Source organism: Neovison vison, chromosome 8, assembly GCF_020171115.1.
Source record: "Neovison vison isolate M4711 chromosome 8, ASM_NN_V1, whole genome shotgun sequence".
Lineage (NCBI taxonomy): Eukaryota > Metazoa > Chordata > Mammalia > Carnivora > Mustelidae > Neogale > Neogale vison.
The window spans coordinates 21,636,777-21,647,445 of record NC_058098.1 but is presented as its reverse complement, the minus strand read 5'-3'; positions in this window follow the sequence as shown (position 1 = coordinate 21,647,445).

Sequence of the window (10,669 nt, the reverse complement as noted above, 5' to 3'; positions counted from 1 at the left end):
TAGCATATTTTGAAGCAAATCCTAGACCTCTTATCATTGCACCCATAAATATTTAAGTATGTAATCTCAAAAAGATAAGGGCTCTTTCTTGAACATAGTCACAATACCATTATCACACTTAAAAAAAAATCTAACAATAATTCCTATTAAGTGAACCTACTGAGGGCAATTTGACAGGACCTCAGAACAGAAGCCTGGCTTGCTTATCTTGAGCCAGTATTGTCACAAAGCCATGATAAGGAATTTACATTTTCCCAAGATAATTACAGAGAAGGCGAACAGGGGATTGGAAATGTAGATTTGAGAAGCTTGTCAGGGGTTTGGAAAGGAAATGTTATAAACGGAGGGGAAAAAAACGGCCTGGAAAGATTTGCTGAGTACAAAAGAAAAGAATCTTCTTTCTGACTTCCCTTTTCCTCGCGCAAAGGCCTTTAGTCATAAATGTGAAATAGGAACCGGGTCTAAAGTGAAACCAAACAGATTAGAAATAACACAACGAGCAGTTGCAAAATGCAACAAGACCAACTTCTGGGGCTTGCTTCCCACCAAGGCTCTCCCGACTGCTCACTTCAAAGCAGAGGACCGCTCTGCTGCCGTTCAGAACGCTGGCTCCTGGGAGGTCCTGCAGATTGTTTATTAACTGCCTTACTAACTGGACTCTGCCCTTCTGCTCAGCATCGGGAAACCTGGAATCTGGGTCCAGCTCCTCAACAGAGTTGCTCTGTGACCTTGGACAAGTTACTGCCATTCTCTGAACTGCTCTGCAATGAATGCGAGGGTGTGAGACCCCAAGATCTCAATGTTCCCTTCATGTTCCAAATTCTCTGGCCCAATGAACACCTAATGAAATGTCCCTCATGCCCTGGGCTTCGGGATCTGGTGTGATGTTACCCCGTATCAACAACACGCTTGGATGACTCAGTTGAACGAACCCATGGAGACATGGAGCGTTTATTACGAAGATCCATGCTTCCCGGGCACCCAGGGTCGCACTTGACTTGGAAGGAAATCCAAGAGGTGGCTCCGTGGGCGCTCTCTGGACACCAGCAGTGGGTAGAGGGGAGGTGGGAACTGCACAGAGCCATCAGCAGATGGAGCCCACTGCCTGAGGTCCAAGGAGCAAATGGTAGAAATAATTTTTTTAAGGGACAGCCCGTTGTTCTCTCTATGGCAGGTAAAGGGGCTGATTGATGAATGGCAACCAGGGATTGGGGATCGAGATGGCCCTAAAGGCAAGTGGTGGTGAGAAGCTGTCCGATCATAGTGCCACATGCTACCGACATTGTGGGCCTCAACCTGGGGAGCCGCATTCTAGCAGAGACGTAAGAACCGAGGTTGGAGGGAAGCTAGAGGAAGATACACAGGAACATAAACCAAAATGGGCAGGGAAGAAATAATTCGGATCCCTCCCTGGGCCAGAAGAGCAGCCCCTTTTCTGAAAGCCTGTCCCCTGCCACAAGCCCCAGCTCCTCACAGGCACAAGCCCTGCTGGGGTATGGCAGCCCTTGCTCCAGAGGCTGCTTCCCATTTTCTCAGTTCCTCCAATGTGCTCTCTCTTTCCCATGACAAGGTTTCTGCTGGAGCCCTGTCCTCTGCCGGGAAGGCAGCTCTCTCTTCTCCTGGTCAACTTCGGCTCAGACTGTAGCTCAAGCCTGCCGCTTTCATGAAGTCCTCCTTAACCTCCCAGTCTAAGACAAACCATTCCATTTTTAGGTCCTTACACCATTATGTACTTTATTATTTTTTTAAAAGATTTTTGAGAGGTTTTTTTTTTTCTCTCTCTCATTTATTTGAGAGAGAATGAGAGCAAGAGAGATAACAGGGGAAGAGGAAGAAGCCGACCCGACGCTGAGCAGGGAGCCCAATATGGGGCTGGATCCCAGCACCCTGAGATCATGACCAGAGCCGAAGGCAGGTGCCCAACCGACTAACCCACCCAGGTGCCCCCACCATTATGTACTTAAAAAAACAAAACAGCACTCACCACTATTACAATTTCCAGTAGTTTTTTGATCCTTTTAAAAACTTCCAGGGGCGTCTGGGTGGCTCGGTCGTTAAGTGTTTGCCTTCGGCTCAGGTCATGATCCCAGGGTCCTGGCATAGAGCCCCATATCAGGCTCCCTCCTACGCAGGAAGCCTGCTTCTCCCTCTCTCTCTCTGCCCCTACTTGTGTTCCCTCTCTCTGTGTCAAATAAATAAATAAAATCTTCAACAAAATAATAAAATGAAATAAAATTTCTAGAAATAATTTCATGGTTTTAAAAAATTTGCAGGAGTAATACAAAGAATTCCTATAGACTCTTGGTCCGGAACCAACACTTATTAACATTTTGTCACATTTGATTAATGAATTTCTCTCTGTTTCTCTGTGTGTATGATAGATTATATAAGTTATATATACAAACTACATGTATAGCTAATATATATACAATTGTTATTTTTTTAAGTGCTTGAGAAAAAGTTGTAGACGTCTTGCCCTTTACCCCTAAATATTTAAGGATTATTTCCCAAGAACACGATCATTCACTTACAGAACCACACAATTAAATCAGATGATTCTTTGAGTAATGTCTGTCTCTTTTCACTTAAATGTAGACTCCATGAAGTCATGGGCTACTTCTGGCTCACTGCCCGTGTGTGGTTCACCTAGCATAGCATCTGACGCGTCGTCAGTGCTCTACAAATATTTGTTGAATGTATAAGAAATCCTGAATTGGGAAGGACTTGTCATCAATGCTGCCTTCTACCCTAGCCCTGAGCTTTCTCACTTAGCATGCTCTTGGTGTTGGGTGTTTGGATTTGTCTTCTTGTCTCCATTTCTGTGGGGAATCAGAATCCCACGTGGTAAATTACAGTGCCTGGAGATTTGGCTTCTGTCAGTTTCAAATCCTCTCCAACCAGCCCTGGCCCTTGCTCAGCCTGTCTTGAGTGGCAGCCGCCTTTCCTCTGGCCCAGCGGCACCTGTCGGCTATCTCACCCAGTTAATTAGCCCCACGAGAGAGTTTTGGCAAAGACGGCGGGAATGCCAGCCAATCTTTCCATGCAATTGCTTGTATGAGGTGTTGGCCTCTGCCTTGGAAACTGCCCTGTAAGCTGTTGGCCCGCTAGGTGCTTTGAGCTACCTTGCAACCTTTGCTGGGCCATCCTTTGGGATATTGTAGCTGCTTAGTTAACAGAGGGGCCGATGGAGACAATGGATGTGCTCAGGGCAAATGGGGGCTGGAGCCCACAGCGCTTGGAATCCAAGTTGGAGAGGTCTTTTTTTTTTTTAAAGATTTTATTTTAATTATTAGATATATATAGAGAGAGCACAAGCCAGGATAGGACCACTGAGCAGGAAGCCTGACGCAGGACTTGATCCCAGGATTCTGGGATCATGACAGGAGACAAACGTGGACACTTAACCAACTGAGCCACCCACACAGGCACCCCTGGAAAGGTCTTCAGAGTTTTTTAGGACCGTGCTTCTCTAAGTATAAGTACAGTCCCCAAACCACAGTATTCATACCTCCTGGGAACTTGTTAGAAATGCCCCACCCCAGACCTATTGAATTAGGATCTCTGGGGATGGGCTCAGCAATCAGTATTTTAACTAGCCCTCCCCTTGTCTAGATACACGCTCCTGTTTACAACCCTCTGCTCTAGGCCAACCCCACAGTTTTCAATGGGGGGAAACTCAAGCCATAGGAAGGTCACTCTGATGCCTCCTTTCACACAGGAACATTTGCTGCTCCTTGCTGCCTATCTGCAGCTTGCTGAGTGTGGTTTTTTTTTTTTTTTTATGTTTTCGGAATCATAAATAAGCTTTTCACAAGCCATTACATTACCATGGCAACCTGGCAGCTGGCTAGAAAGAAGCAGGTAGCACAACTGCCTTGTGGTCTCGGTGGTACTAGAGTAATTGTGATTTTCTCACTGCCGGGGTCATTCTCTTTGTGCATGGCCTCTTTGTTTCTCTCCTCTTTTCCTCCTTCATTTTACTCTTTGCTTCTGTGTTTGGCCCTTATTCCTACCTGGTCTCAATAGGAGCAACACATGTCCTAATTGTTTTAGATCTTACCAGGGCTGCCAAATCTGACCTCAGCTTTGAAACCAACAATAGCATCACAAGGTGGGCGAATGTGAGCAGGGCTATTTGACTGTGTTTGTGTGCCCATCAAAGTGTTGTACTAATTTTTTTTAATCTATTAACTTAGCTTTCAAGAAGTTACATGCAGAGTGCGAAATTCAAAAGGTAAAAATGGCATACATTAAGCAGAGATCTCCCCATGATCCCTGGTGTCCGGGTCCCCTGTCTGGTAGGTGAAGGGGGGAGCAGGAGGGGCAGGGGGCCGTGGCCCATTACCTGTTCTGCATCTTTGCTGGGATAACCCATGCACAGATAAGCATGTTCCTTTATCTCCTTTTTTTATGCACACAATTGGCAGCATTCGGTACCCACCATCCTGTGCCTTATTCTTTTACTCAGTGATGTCTTAGCGATCCATCTCTAGCATTTCTGGGTTGTCTCATGTTTCTTAATGGTTGAGAATTCCATGGTGTAAATGTACCATCATTTATGTAAACCGTCCCCTGTTGATGGGTATTTGGGTTGCTTCCAGTCGTTTGTTATTTTTCATTCCCATTTTACAGCTGGAGAAGCTGTGATTAGGAAAGGGAAGTGATCTGTGGATATTCCCAAAGCAATTGTGGGCATCTTTAGGTGTTGCTCGGCTACAGAATCTAAAAAAAAAAAAAAAAAAAGAGAAGAGTTGACTAATCCCTGAATTACAGAAAAGAAGGAGCCCTCTAAGCACCAGATTTTTTTTTTCACCCTGCTAAGTGTCTTATCCAGTTGAGTTACATTCTGCTAACATTGCCTGATGACCGATGTGTAATTAGATAATTGTTTGTGGAAGGATTTTAAATTTGTCTTCCGTGCTAGACAGGGACAGACGATATTTTCCTGCATCCCTAGCAGGTATTATACTCTTAGCATCCCCAGCACCCGTGGGTATACAGTTTGGGGCTCAATAAATACTTGTTGAATGAAAGATCAAATGGGCCAGGATTGTGTGCGGTTGAGACAATGGGCTCAGAGGCCTGGCTTTGAATCCTGACCCTGATACTTCTTAGCTGTGCAGTCCAAGACCCATCTCTTGACTTCTCTATGTCTCTGTTTCCTCAGCTGTGACGTGGAAACACTCCCCCTTGTGGGGGGGGTGCTGGGGGCGATCGAGTGAGTGAATGCAGGCCAACCACCCATCACAGGGCTCTCTGTACAGAGAGAGAGCTTCGTTGTTTCTCTCAGCTTCTTTCAATTCCACGTCCTGCAGGAAAATTGTGACGAGGAAACTGAAAACTCTTCAAAGAGGAGGGCATTTGAGCTGGGCCCTGAAAGAGAAGTAGGATTCCAGCTTCTGTGGCGAGTGCCAGACCTCTTTACTGAGTTCATCCAACTACAAAATGGAGATGATGACACCCAGTTTCTGTCTCCCTTTGAGGAGATGTTCTGGCTTAAAGTCTCTTAAGAGGAAGATATCACACAATTAAAAGACACCATTATTATTCAGCTGGAAAAGTGCCTTCACAGGACAAGGGAACTAATCCCTGCCAAATACGATTCTGCCTATGCTGTGTGTAATTGAATATTTAGTGTGGATTTAACCCAGGGAGCCAACTGTGCTGTTGGTTAGAGTCAAGTTTAATGGGGCTCTTAATAAACATGGAGGTAATTAATATCATCCAGATGCTAGATGCCTGTGAAGTTTGTGCTGCTTCTATGACTGAGGCATTTCAGAGAGATGAAGTTCTGGACTCACTCCTTGGGGGGAACTGCAAGTACGAGCCCTGGCTTGGACTTTTGCTTCTGCTGTAATCTCCTCCTGGAGAATGAATGTCACCTACTCCTGGGCATCTTCCGTGATTGCCAAAGGCAGAGTCTGATGCTTCTCCTAGGTTCATTCTTCTTTTGTAGAACTCAAAATATCCTATTGTATTCTTTTGTTTCTGTGTCTCTCCACCACCAGAGCCCAAGATCTTGTCCCTAGTGTTTACCTGACATATAAATGGCCCTCGGGACACCTGGGTGGCGCAGATGGTTGGACGACTGCCTTCAGCTCAGGGCGTGATCCTGGAGTCCCGGGATCGAGTCCCACATCAGGCTCCCAGCTCCATGGGGAGTCTGCTTTGCTCTCTGACCTTCTCCTCGCTCGTGCTCTCTCTCACTGTCTCTCTCTCTCAAATAAATAAAATAAAATCTTTTAAAAAAAAATAAATGGCCCTCAATGAATGTCCGCTGAATATAGCTTTTCAGGTTTCAAGACTTGGAAGATCTTGGGTCTCCAGAACAGGTGAGAGTGTTTGGGTTTTCCTGGGAAGGGCAAGTTGACATTGACACATAATCCATCTTCTGATGAAAATTCTCTTTGCTGACCTCTCTAATGAGCCCAGCATTGGAATGTGAACATCTCCTCCTTGCAGCAGACCTGCTCCTGGGAGATCCTAGAACACAGGAATAGGACTCAGACACCTGAGCGTGGACTCCTGTCCCGAGTTCGTTCATACCTTGTAAAAAGCAAGAGAAGAACAGGTCTTGTTCAATCAGGTCTTGTCAATCAAAGTTGGTTACCAGCTATAATGCTCCTGGAGGCCCAGAGAAGGAGTTCGGGATGCGTTGAGTCTCCACTGCTGTTTGGACCCTGCCGCCTCTGAGAGAAATGTGTCCCTGACCTTTCTGGAACACAGAAGATGTTCAGAGCACCTGGAGGAAAGACCACCCTTGTTTCGATCCTGTGTCCTGGATTTATCAGGCTCTGCCACACTCAGGATTCATTTATTTAGCTCTTTGGTTTCACACCTGTGCTGAACCAAAGGCAGAAGGAAGGGATGGGACACTGCAGAACTGCGCTCAGGCAGGGACTCCCACCCCTCAACAAAGCCAGCACCCTACCCCTAAAACCACCTGCTCTGAATAAGGACCCCTACTCTGTTCTTGCCACTGTCTCTGACTGACCTTTACAGCTGGAATTTCTGCTTCTGGCTTCAGTCTGGGGTGGGGGATTCTGACAGGTCATGAGTATATCCAGCATCTATGCTCCAGCAAGAACAGAGGTGAGGGTGTGTTTACCTCTTCCATCTGCCATAGTGGAGAAGGGGCTCCCTCTTCCTGTTTCCTGAGATTCTGACAAATGGAAGATGGGTAGTCCAACTGAAAAATGTTAGTCCCCACCCCCACCGCCAACTCCATGAATTCTGTATTCTCTCCTGTTACTTTTCAGAAGGGCCCCCTTTTGTGGGCTTAGTTGTCACTCAACAAACATTCACTTATGTACCTCCACGGGTCAAGCAGTGGTGCTGGGAGGAAGGAGCAGAGGAAACAGAAGTTACACTCTACTGGGGGAGAGACTGATGAGGAATAAGCAGACTGTGGTAATGCTGTACAAGAAACGGGCAAGCAGTTGTGCGAGAAAGTAAGAGACGTCTCCTTAGAGAATTTCTGTTATCTATACCTCCAAAATTAGTGGCTTAAAGTACTCATCTATTTAGCTCATGATTTTGGGGACCAGGAATTTGGAAAAGGCTGGGTTGGGGACTTCTTCTCTGCTCCATGCAATGTGAGTGCAAGTGTTCGGGGTTGGAGAATCCACTTCCAAGGCTGTTTCTCTTTTGCCCAAAACTTTGTAGCGAATAATTCAAATACATGAAGTCAAAAGGATTGTATGGCAAACATTATACTAACCACCTAGATTGTACACTTAACATTTTACCATCATGGCTTTATCTTCTATCTTCTATCTTTTATCTTCTATCAACCCATCTCTCCACCTCTCCCAGATGGCTTCTTCACTCCCTCATCCGGTGTCTGATGCTCCTTGATTCTCTTCCTCCCACGTGGATTGCACTTCTCACAGTTCACTGATCTTGGGCTAGTCTTCCTACTCCTCCTCCCTCCCCCTCCTCCTCTTCCTCCCCCTCCCTCCTCTTCCTCCTTCCTGTTCTCCCCCTCCCCCTTCTCTCCCTCTCTCCTCTCCCCATCCCTCTCCCTGTCCCTTCCCTTCCCCACCCCTCCCCTTTCCTCTCCGATGTGTAGAGGTAGAGGAAGAGGGAGAAGCAGTCTCCCTGCTGAACAGGGAGCCTGCTATGGGGTTTGATCCCAGGATCCCGGGATCATGACCTGAGTTGAAGGCAGACGCTTAACCAACTGAGCCACTGAGACACCTCTCCTACTAGTCACCCTTCTTTCATGGATGACTTCCAGGCCAGGTAAGTGCAGTGCCTGAGGCTGACACAATCTCTCCTGCAGTACGCTCTTGGTTAAAGTGGTCATGGGCAGAAAAACCTATCATATGGGCCCCGCAGGAGCCATCTTTAGGAAAAACAACCAGCTTGAAAGGGTGGTCAGGGAAGCCCTTTCTGAAAAGATGGTATTTGGGCTGAGCCCTGAGGGATGAAAATGAGTCTGGTTTGTGCAAAGCTAGGAGAGGCGAGCATTCCAGGCAAAGAGACCAACAAAGCAAAGGTTTAGAGGTAGAAAAGCATGTTTTGCACCTCAACTTTCCTTTTCCTATATTCAACCCAGCCCATTATCTGGGATGCACATTGAACTGCTTCCCTAAGGAAATCTTTTCAGATACTTCAGTCCCTTTGGATGCTTCCTCTCTTCCTGGGGAGCTCATCTGGCTTGCCCAGGTTGGCTGGGAGTGCACATAATTATGCACATAGTTATGCACATAGTTATCCACTGGTTATGCACATAGTCTGTGTGAGGCTTTGGGAAGTTGCCTAACTTCTCCAGCCCTAGGTTTCTTCACTTGTAAATGAGAGTAATTACAGCTGCCTTATAAAATGGTTGGCAGGAGAATATTGATATATGTCAAGGGCTTGGCACTTAGTGAATACGCAATCAATGGCAGCTGTAATTAATAATTACGAAGCAGTTTACACTGTCATGTGTTCATCCAGTTTAGAATTTTTTTTTTCAGAGCAGAAACCATATCGTTTTCAACGTTTTCTTTCATGGTGCAAGCAGTGTGCCTTGCATAGATATTATGGATAGGAGCAAGCATGGCACAGAGCTCCTCCCCTTGCTGTGGTACTAATGGAGCCCTGCAGGACACAAAGATGAGCAAGACTCAACTGGTACCTTCCAGGAGCTTCCAGAGAGTGAGAAAGCAGTTATGCCTGCAGCAGCTGCACTGGGAATTTTTTACCCTTGGATACAGAGTAACAGGTTTCAAAGCACCTGCACGTCTATATTAGTTGGCTAGAGCTGCCAAAAAATACACCACAAATTTGGGTGGCTTAAACAACACATATTTCTTTTCTCACAGCTCTAGTGGCTAGGAATCTGAAATCAAAGCTGAGGGCTGCGGGCACCTGGGTGGCTCAGTAGGTTAAAGCCTCTGCCTTCAGCTCAGGTCATGATCCCAGGGTCCTGGGATTGAGCCCCCACATCCGGCTCTCTTCTCCGTGGGGAGCCTGCTTCCTCCTCTCTCTCTCTGCCTGCCTCTCTGCCTACTTGTGATCTCTGTCTGTCAAATAAATAAATAAAATCTTTAAAGCTGAGGGCTGCAAGGGAGAATCAGTTTCGTGGCTTTCCCCAAGCTTCCAGTTTGCTGGCAATCTTTGTCATTCCTTGGCTTGTAGAAGCATCATTCTGATCTCTATCTTCACTTGGTGTGCTTCCTGGGTGTAGATCTGTGTGCAAATTTCCCCTTTAAATAAGGACACTGGTCAGATTAGTGCGTGTCTTAATCATTTCATTTTAATGTGATTACCTCTGTAAATACCCTATATGGTCTCCATGTATGATGATATTTTGAGGTACTGGGGTTTGGGACTCCAACATAGCTTTTTGGGGGAGGGACACAGTTCAGCACATAAAACATCTCTGTCTCCTATGACCCTCCTCATCCACAACCCACAGTGAGTCCCCCCCCCCTTTTTAAAAACAGACTTTATTTATTTGACAGAGAGAGAGAGAGAAAGAGATCAGAAGTAGACAGAGAGGCAGGCAGAGAAAGAGGGTGAAGCAGGCTCCCCGCTGAACCTTTGGCACGGGGCTCAATCCCAGAACCCTGAGATCATGACCTGAGCCAAAGGCAGGTCATATCTGTACCCTTCAGGTTTCAGCTTCTTCTACATATCTGTACCCTTCAGGTTTCAGCTTCTCCTCCCTTCTTATGCTCCACGCCTTTTCACATCCTACCGTGCTCTTTTCTCCTTTTCTTTGCCTGGCAAAATCCTACTCATTCTTTATTTCTTAGCTTAAATATTACCTCCACAGAGAGGCCTTGCCTGATCACCCTGTCTTGATTGTATCTCCCATGTTATTTATTCTCTCGTGGTTTCTCCTTCTTCCCAACACATCTCCTGATTCATATACATTTCTCTGTGTGATTGATTAATGGAGGTGTCAGATAGTAACTGTTACTCTGTAAGCACAGTGGAGATAGGGACCCACCTACCTGCTATTGTCCTCCCAGTTCCATAGTAGGTGGAAATCTAGGGCAGAGACTCCATAAATATCTGTTGAATAAATACATTGCTACATTCTTGTATCCTCCATTCCACCTCGAATAGTATGTAGTTAGTGGGTGTTGTCTGAATTATAATTATTAAATTAATTAATTTAAAAAAGATTTTATTAGAGAGAGAGAGAGCAGGGGCAGAGGGAGAAGTAGATTCC